Here is a 10,493-nt window from a genome sequence, read left to right as displayed (position 1 = left end):
GTGGACCCAGTCCTCTCTTTGGTGTCATTTTTACACAGGCTTAAGACTGGCTCAGGCACCATCTAGTTCACCCACCATGTGCTGCTGTTCTACCTTGTCAGCAGCAGAGACTAAAACTGTGTCTCGTGTATTGCCAGATTACATTACTCTCCAAGCATATCTGCTACTGTCTCTGGAATCACTCTCCCCTCACCTTCCTCAGAAGTGAGGTCCATTGTTTGCAAAAATAAGTTATTTTTCCCTTATTACATCTACATCTATCTTTGGGTCTGTCACACATTAACTATGTTCAAACATTCTCTAGCATAATGCTCTTGTTCACTACATTTATGGCATGTGAATTCCGGGCATTCCTTAAGTATGTGCCCTGGCTGAATGCATAGTCTACATACCTTCACTTGCTTGTCATGGATCATACGGAAGAATTGAAATCCCTCGACTGTATTGAATTTGGTTGAATATGGCAAGGATTGCACACTTTGCAAAATCTCGTCCCATCTACAATGTCTGTTCCTGGATACATCCACTTCTTAATCGGTGTGGTTGCCTTCACGTTCCAGCCTTGTAATTTCTCATGTACTTCACCATCTGTAATATATGCAGGCAAGTTCAAAAAGGACACCACAAGTTCATCATTCCCCAGTTCTTTATCTTGAGCCCGTCCATTGAAGTAAAAATGTTGCATTCGTTCCACAAACTTCTTATACCTCAGCAATTCCATCACTTATTTTGTATTCTCCATTGATTTCCACATTCACCGTCAGTTCTTTCTCATACTTTCTTCTACTCAGCTCTTCATTTGAAATAATTTTGTCACTGTTGTCCTTTCTCCTCGTCGTTGGTATTATTGATGTCGAAGCCATGGTGTCCGTCCAGTTATTTTCAGCAGAATACCCCAAACAGCTCACGCTGTTGGGGTATAATGATGCAAATGTTTAAGAAGAAAATAAACTACACTCAGAAAAACGTTCAAACTTATGTATCAAATAAACCTAAAAAAAACTATACTCTCTCTCAAACACTCAGTCACCTGCTGCTCATCCACTTCCTGAAATTCCAAAAAGGAGCGTATTCAGGATGGTATGGCCGTAAGCCATGGAAGAAGAGTTGGATAGACTATTTCAAGTTTATGTAACTCAAAAACCTTTTGAGGAAGTGGGATAGCCATTCCATTTTAAAATGGCCATAATATTATTATTGTGTTAAAAATAATATACTCAACTGGGCAAAAAGCTAACAGCACCTGGTACAAACAAGATCAGATGTATTTGTCACGTACGTCATATGAATAATTGGACCAAGGCGCAGCGTGAGTAGAGTTCCACATTTTAATGATAGTGAAACTTCCAAAACAACAAAGATATAACGATCGTGAAATATGTAACGCACATTGGCACTCATACAAAACAATATCCCCCATAGATTCTAAAACACTATTATTATCCTCCATATATTGATAAACTTCCAATAAAATAGGTGCTAAAAGACTACCATATATTTGATAAAACTCTGCAATTATTCCATCTCCCCCAGGACTCTTGTTTACTTGTAAATCCTTAAATCGCATCTTTGACTTCATTCACTGTTATCTTCCCATCACACATTTGTTTGTCCTCCACATCAATTTGCACATCCACACTATCCAAAATCTCCTTGACACACCCCTCATCCACCTCCCCTTTCTTAAATAAATCCTTATAAAAATTATCCACTGTTTCCAGTATCTCTACATAATCATTTACAACTTCACCCTTCACATTTTAAATGTCTCTAATATACTGTATGCTGTCCTTTGTTAACTCTTCTCTAAACCAAGAAAAAAGGAAGTACATTTCTCCCCCTCCAAAACATACTTTGCCTTACTTCTGATAATTGCACCCTTACACTTACGTATCTATTTCATATTTACTCAATTGTGTTAATTCCAAAACCCTTTCTATATTATAATTAGGTTCACACATTTCCTCATTCAATTTAGCTCTTAACTCATTTTCTTCTCTTTTCATCACAAATCTCTTCTTCCTTGCATATCTAATACTAAATACTTTTATTTTTTCTTTAACATTTTCCCACCATTGACACTTATTCCTTTCTGCTTATCTTCATTTCATATTCTATCAATGCTTAAATTTCCCATATTCCTCATCTCCTAAATACCCTGCATTAATACACCATATTCCACCTGTTCTTCCCTTATCTAAACCCACGAGAATATTAACGCTGCATGATCACTAAAAGTTATAAAAACAATATCTTTCATAAAATTCCTAAAACCAAATCTATCCTTGTTTCAATTCACCAAAACCACCTGCCTTCTAGAACATTGTCTTGAATTTCGTCCCTCCATATTTCTATAATTCCTTTTTGTAATCTTCTTTAAAACCTTCCTAGATGAATCACTTCTAAAAGTAGCTCCTCTCGTCATATCAAGTCTGTCTATTTTAACATTAAAACCACAACCACAATACAATTTCCCTCACACCATTGTCCTAATACCATAAATAAATCATTTTGCTCTATTTCATTATCAGGCGCATAAATATTTATAATTCTAAAAACCATACTCAATCTAAAATGAAAATCCTCCCATTTTCCACCACATCCTTCCTCAACAAAATTGCAACACCACTTGAATTCCGCCTATCATTATTTACAAAAATAAAATCTCTCCATATTTGTTTCTTCTAATATAGTCATTGTCTCAATGTGTCTCTTGTAGACATAAATAATCAGAATTCTTCATTTGCACTATACTTTGACATTTTTCCATTGTCCTTAAACCATTGACATAAAATTATCCATTCCAATAAATAAGAGATTCTCATTGTCCTGTTCATGTTTTTTCCCTCTGCAGTCCTTTTCCACATCCGCCGCTGCTTTCCTCTTCCTGTAGCCTTCCCGATTCTAATTCCATTTCTTCCAACCAAATATTTTTTTCTGTCTCGTATCTTTTGTGTTCCCTGTGTCCATTTGTCTCCTGTACAGTTGTCGGTAACAAACTCCCCTCCATTTCATTACCTCCTGAGGTACTCACATGGGCGGAGCTTCCCCCCAAAACCTGTGAGTCACCAGTGCTTCCATTCAGCCCAATCTTTCCCTCTTCTTGACAGCTCCCTCTTCTCCCACCTCCACATCCTCTTCTCCATCTTCTTGCTGTGATACAGCTTATTTACCAAACAGTTCCTGACTCCCCTCCACAGCCACAACCTCTCCACAGTTGCACTCTTCTGGTCTCATTCGGCATCCACCGCAAAATGCCCTTTCCTTCCCTCCAACACATTCCCTCGCATAATGTCCTTGCTTCCCGCACTTGAAACAGAAAGTCTGCCCTGAATTTAAATATGTGTCCAGGCTGAATACATAGCCGACAGACCCTGACCTGCTTATCATGAATTACCCGAAAGTACTCTCCACCCTCGAGTGTCTGAAATTTAGTAGAATACGGCAAAGATTGTACTTTACAATATCGCGTCCCATCCACTATCTCCGTCCCTGGTCAAACTCTCCTCCTGATATTTGAGACAGCAGCTACGCACCAGCTAGGCAGCTTATCCAGTATAGCGCTGTCCTCTATATATACCGGAAGATTCATAAAAGAGACTGAGCTCATTAGCAATCATATCTCTTGCCATGATCCTTGTTTTTTATCATGAATCCATCCATTAAACGTTCCTTTCCTTTTCCATTGCAACCTCATACTTTCTTTCGCCTTTCAACCCACCACCTCTCCACACACATCCTTAATTGGATCGTAATAATTCCATCTCGTCACCTTTTCTTCTGCCACCGTTAATTCTTTGCCGTATTTCATTACTGCATTTTCTTTGTCCTTGTCCATTCCGTTCGTCGTTGACATGTTGTCTATCATAGAAATATAAAAAGGGACCCAAAAACTCCCACAAGCAGCAAGGGGGGAAACTAACCAAACTTAAACTTATTCAAATACAAAAATCAAAATTACACGTCGAAAAGCTGTCAAGCGAGCAAACACACAGCGCAATCACCTACACCTGTCTCACTTTCCTCACCGGAAGTGCGTATTCGGGCTGGTATGGCCGTAAGCCACTGAAAAAGAGTTGGATAGATGATTTCAAGTTTGTGACTCAAAAAACTTTGAGGAAGTGGAATAGCAGTTGTGTTTAGAATAGTATACTCTACAAAAAGCTTACAGCACCTGGTATTCCCAAGCTGTCTGCCAACCAAGTACTAACCAGGCCTGATCCTGCTTAGCTTCCGAGGTCAGACGAGATTTGTTATTTTCAGGATGGTATGGCCATACGTCACAGAAGAAGAGTTGGATAGACTATTTCAAGTATATTTAACTCAAACTTTGAGAAAAGGGAATGGCCATTATATTATTATTGTGTATAGAAGAGTATACTTGACTGGGCAATATGCTTACAGCACCTGGTATATCCAAGCGGTCTCGCAACCAAGTACTAACAAGGCCTGCCACTGCTTAGCTATCGAGATCAAAGGTGATCGAGCGTATTCAGGATGGTATGGCCGTAAGCCATATAAGAACTGTTGGATAGACTATTTCAAGGTAATGTAACTCAAAAAAATTGAGACAGACATTCCATTTAAAATGGCCATTGGTGTGTATACTCGACTGTGCAAAAAGCTTACAGCACCTGGTATTCCCAAGAGGGCTCCCACCTAAGCACTAACCAGGCCTAACCCTGCATAGCTTCCGACATCCAAGGAGAACGGGTTATTCCTGGATAGTATGGCCGTAAGCCATTGAAGAAGAGTTGGACAGACTATTTCAAGTTTATGTAACTCAAACTTTGAGGAAGTGGAATAACCATTCCATTTAAAAATGGCCATTATATTATTATTGTGTATAGAAGAGTATACTCTACTGGGCAAAAAGCTTACAGCACCTGGTATTCCCAAGCGGTCTCCCAGCCAAGTACTAAACAAGCCTGACCCTGCAAAGCTTTTGAGATCAGACGAGATTGGGCATATCTTTTTTTTACTAAAAAAACAATTTTACAATATTTAAAATGCAATATACAAAAACCAATAAATACGACACAAGACTAAACATAGGCAGGTGAACAATTCACCCCCTATCAAATAAAAATACCAAAACCTTCATACAAACATTGCATACAAGACTAAGACAAATCAAATTCCACAAAAGTACAGATTAAAAGCAACGCCTATCAAAACAATGTTTTCAAAATTATTAATGATACCTCCCCAAAACTTTGCACACCAAACCCCCGTCCTCCCCCACAGCAATGAATCCACAATATTTCACATACACCCTCTCAAAATCCCCCTGCCTAGACCTATGCATCAGTCCCACAACCTTCCTGACCAAACCTTCAAACACCTTCCACACTGTCACCCTCTTTCCCTCATACCTTGCCAAGCTCCTCCTTGAATATACAGCATACCTTGCATGTGACAACATAAAATTGAAAGTCAATTTTCACCCCCTCACATGCTGACCCACTCCAAACAATACCTATCAACTCTACTCCCCAGTACCTTTCTAATATGTCCCTCAACCTCACATAGAACCCAGCTACATCAACACACTCCAACATCATGTGCATCAGATTTTCATCCATAACTCTAACCAGTCTACCTGATTGTGCCTCAGCATAAAATCTAAATGTGTACATCCAAAACTGTTGAACCTCACTAGCATATTCTCCCACAACCGCTCTGCCTCCACAATTTCTCAGATGCAGGCGCCTTGACCTTCTTGGTAAGAAGAGCCCAGTAGAAGAACCTCACCTGGGTAGAGGATAAGGCCTGCACAGACTCCCCACATTTCACATGCATCTCAGGCAAGGTCTCTAAAACACCATTACTTAAGTCATTGTCCAGCAGTCTCCCCTGGAACATATTCCTTTATCCTCAACACCGTCCCTTTCCTGACATCCTCATCTACACCCCAGACAGAATCTAAGATCGCCTGATCAGGCAGGAACCCCGGCACCACCTCAAGTCCCTCTCTCTTGTTATACCCGCCCTCATTCTCTCCAGCATCTTACCCTCAGATTTCAGCAGTGGGTTCAGAAACACCGGTCGATTCAAAATCACCGACAGTCACACTCATAGCTAATCTGTGGTAAAAACTGCGCCCAGGCACCTCTGCATACATGCTAGGCTTGAGACACATTAACAATGCATAGTCTCCGCAACTTCCACTTCTATGCAACCAATGCCGAAAAAATGAATTCCCCCCCTGACCCTCCACCCTATACATAAACCGTTGCACTCTTTTAACCCGCATGGCTTTTAATTTAACCTCCAGATCTACTAATCTCAACCCACCCCTATCATCACATCATGAGCAATCTTCCCACCCCACAGGAAACCAGACACTACATTATTAATTTCCTTCAGAGCCCATACAGGCATGTTCAGAACCCCTTAAGTATACACACATTTTGACATCAATAGAGCATTCACCACCACCACTTTCCCCCTCAATTTTAATTTCCTTTGTTTCCAGTACTTCGAAGTTGACTTAATTTTATTAAAATCACCCGTCCAAGTAAAGTCCCTCGCCTCCCGCTCATCTACCCCAATATTCACACCCCAAATTCTCACATGTTCCGTAAGAGTCTTAAAAGAAATGTTACATGTAGACACAACCATATCAGCAGCACATAACATTTTAGATTTTTCAACATTCACCTTAGCCCCAGGAGCCCTCCAATACACATCAAAACACGTCATCAAACAATTAAAACTCCCTCCATCCCACACACTACAGGTGGTATCATCAGCATAATGATGCAGCACACTAACGCCTCCCCCCGGCAGGTCCACTCCATGCACTCCTCCATCACGCTTGACAAAAGCAGCCACAAAGGCTCAACTGAGATGCTGTACAGCAAAGCAGACGGTGGACAACCCTGCCTAATAGACCTGCCCAGGGGAAAGGGATCAGTCAGCACACCATTACACTTAACGACAATGCAAGCTGACCCATACAAAAGCTTCACCCATTCTCTTAGAGGCCCAAACCCAAATCTTGTCAAGGTCTCATTCAGATCCAGACAGAGCACCACCCCACCCACATCCCCCATATGCCTCACTGCATCCCGGATAGTGCAGAGGGTGTCAACTACATCCTGCCCCGGAACCCCATAGGCCTGAGTAGGTGCAACGATGCTACCCATCACCTTTTTCAACCGATTAGCAAACACCTTATTGTCAGAGTTCAAAAGGGTTATCGGTCTGTAGTACTCAAGTTTCAGTCGACTCCCGTTCCCTTTATCCATCACAGTCAACACCCCCAAAGCTAAGGATTCAAGGACTACACTCCTCTCCATAAACGCATCATCAGTGGGGCTAGGATGTCACTAAACTCTGCAGTAAGACCATCTGAACCCGGGCTCTTATTGAAGTTCAGGCCTGAGATAGCAGCTTTAACCTCTGCCAATGTAAAATCAGCATCACCACATCAGTTGACACCCTAGCCTCCATTGCGTCTAGCACACTCCCCATACACACCTCACCCCCCCAAGTAAATATACCCTTATAAAAAGACTGCCCTGTATTCAAAATACCCTCCAAATCTGTCACCCTCTCCCACCGCTAATGTATAAACTCAGTACTTCTCTCCACCACACACCTGTGCCTCTCTAAGACCCTCAACTCCTCCCGCACCCTCAGGTACTCTGCAACATCATAGAAAAAGTAGAGCATTTTCCAGGCTAACTCATAACAGGTGGGACTTAAGAATCCTCTCCTCCCTCAACACACTAGCCTGTCTTGCAAAATACCATGCCTGCCGCTTGAACTCCCCTTTTAAACCTTCCCACCACACACACACATCAGACTCAGAGGATCTGACATGGCATCACACACACACTCTTTCACTGCTACCCTAAACCCCTCGTCATTCAGCAGACTGGCATTAAGACACCACAACCCACCCACCCCTCCCTCCCTCCCTCCCTTGACCCACCCAGCTGGAAAAGCAGAGCATCATGGTCACTAAAAAATGTGTGGGAATACTCTGTCCCCACAACCAAGTGCGCAACCCCTCTGAGCGAGACACATTGTTACGGATACAAGTATCCTGTGTGTGTTTCTTTTCTCTCCTTCTCCCCTCACAGGTGAAAATCATCACTCCCCCAATCAGTCAACAATCAGAAGACACACCTCCTACTGTTTCCTACCCTATCACAGTTCCTTTCCCTTGGTTTAAAAACCCCATCAGTTGTTTGCTCTAGAGCTCAATCTCTCTGTAAATGCCATGTATGTAGAGCTCTGTGTTTCACTCTCTTTTGTTTGAGCACCTCCAAATCACTTTGTCATCTCCTGTGACGTTTGTGTTTGATTGCTGGTGGGAAAAGGGGAAACCAAGACAAGTCGCCCATGGGCATTGTAGAGAAATGCTATTTCTTATACAGGTGACCAAACTATTGTTAATACAGGGCTACAACTCAAAGTAAAGCTTATGGGGTCCCCTACAGGATAGCTCCCGCATTACACTAATTGCCAAAACCAGCGCACACACACATAATCTCCTTTGTAGCTGAACATTGTGTGCCCGAAGAGGATTCTACGATGACGGACAGACAACTGAGCCAATGGCGGAAGACTACAGACTACACCCCAGCTGAACCAATCCAAAGATCCGATCTTCCAGAATCAACCTACTTTCTGTTCTATATATAAGTGGTGTATTGATTGTAACGGCCTCTTTGCCTGCAGTTCCGTACGAACCAGCGGAGGAGCCGTAATTACGCTGTTCTAGATATCTTCACTCTGAATAAACTGTCGCTTGTCATACAATTTACCACCTTGTCTGAATCGATCCTTGACCGACTCGCCCGTCTATATATCTAATTTCTAACAGCATACACTACCCGTAGGTAGACTTTGTTAAAAACACTAGTTAGAACTGGGCGGACCACCCACTGTATTTTTGGTTAGTTAGCTGTTGTTGAAATGGGCTAGTCTAGCTTAGGGGTGTTTTGGATACTTATTGTTTCTTTCCTTGGGTCCTGCTCCCCCCCTTACCGTGTGTTTTACAATAAACCCTGAGTTTGACGGTATAATTTCAGTTGTCGTGGTTATTTCGTTCACAATTATAATTTGCATGAGTTATGTTACGGGTCTCATTACCATCCCCCCCTAGACTGTCGGGCCAAAAGGGATTCGTAACACACATCTATGCGTGACTGCCTGAGCTCACCCCTCACCACTTGTCTTCTAGAGAACACCCGCTTATCTGATTCCTCACCCTCCATATATCCACCAAACCCTCCTCCCGCATTAGCCTTAATAGCGCGCCCCGAGATGAGTCAGAACAAAAAATGTGCGCTGCTTGAGGCATCAAGCCTATCCATCCACTCCTTAAAATCCCCAACAAGCAGACAGTTCCTCCCACATAATCCCCCCATAGACATAAACAAAACCCTTCTCTCAATCTCAGTATTAGGAGCATACACATTGTACAACTAATAATCATCTTGAAAAGTGAAACCCACTCCCACCATTCGACCCACATTATCAACATATAAGTTAAATTATACACAACATCTTGGTTGACCAAAATAGCTACTCCGCATGCAATTGTAATTACTTCGCTACTATGGCTTATTTATTGCCTTACCTGCTCATGCCATTTGCACACAGTGTATATAGACTATTTTTTCCTGTGTTATTGACTGTATGCTTGTTTATTCCATGTCTAACTCTGTGTCACACTGCTTTGCTTTATCTTGGCCAGGTCGCAGTTGTAAATGAGAACTTGTTCTCAACCAGCTTACCCGGTTAAATAAATAAAGTGCATAGTACTCACGCACGTGTCCATTCCATCACTGTCTTACATTATACATATAAGGCTCAGTCCAGTGAGTCTCCTGAAGACATAATAGATCTGCACTGAAGGCTTCCAGCAGCAGCTCTAGCTTTTCTTTTTTTTTGTATTTTCACCCCTGAACCCAGAATCTCTAGTGGGCCAGCTAGCACTGCGGTGCAGTGCCTTGCGCCACTCGGGAGGCCAGCTCTAGCTTTTCTGTGCTACGAAGTCCATTGGTGTTGATAGAGACAACTCTCACCATAATGGACACAAAGAGGAGGAGATCAATCCATTCCATCATGATAGATATTTTCCCTTTTTCTTCTTCTTGGCTTTGGTTCCTTTTATTATCCCTCTGCATAGATTGTATAAACTCCATCTCTTTCCCCCGTCAGCTCTTCTTCAGACCCTTTACGCGTGTAAGACTCACGCGGTCATGATAGGGGCTGCACCAATTGATTATGCTTATGTTGTACTAATAGAAGGGGAAGGGCGATAAGACCCCTCCTCCACTACATCTATAGGGTCATGGACCACAGATTAGCAATATATATATGCATTATAAGGTTTAATACTGTTCCACAGGTATTTTCTAGTCTCTGCTTCTTATAAGAAACGGTCTGAGAGATGTGAGTTATTGCAGTCAAAACAGGGTGTCTGAGAAAGCGCCTCAAGGCTAAAAGAGATTCATAGACACAGAACCCTG

General features: G+C 42.1%; 2 pseudogenes; both read right to left on the bottom strand.

The window, feature by feature from the left end:
* Window positions 1–4,162: 4,162 nt before the first annotated feature.
* On the bottom strand, window positions 4,163–4,281 carry LOC112217293 (annotated as a pseudogene).
* A 341-nt stretch (window positions 4,282–4,622) lies between these two features.
* On the bottom strand, window positions 4,623–4,741 carry LOC112217284 (annotated as a pseudogene).
* Window positions 4,742–10,493: the final 5,752 nt, after the last annotated feature.

Source organism: Oncorhynchus tshawytscha, linkage group LG17, assembly GCF_018296145.1.
Source record: "Oncorhynchus tshawytscha isolate Ot180627B linkage group LG17, Otsh_v2.0, whole genome shotgun sequence".
Taxonomy (NCBI): Eukaryota; Metazoa; Chordata; class Actinopteri; order Salmoniformes; family Salmonidae; genus Oncorhynchus; species Oncorhynchus tshawytscha.
The sequence above is the reverse complement of the archived record's forward strand: the minus strand, read 5'-3'. Positions and strand labels throughout refer to the sequence as shown.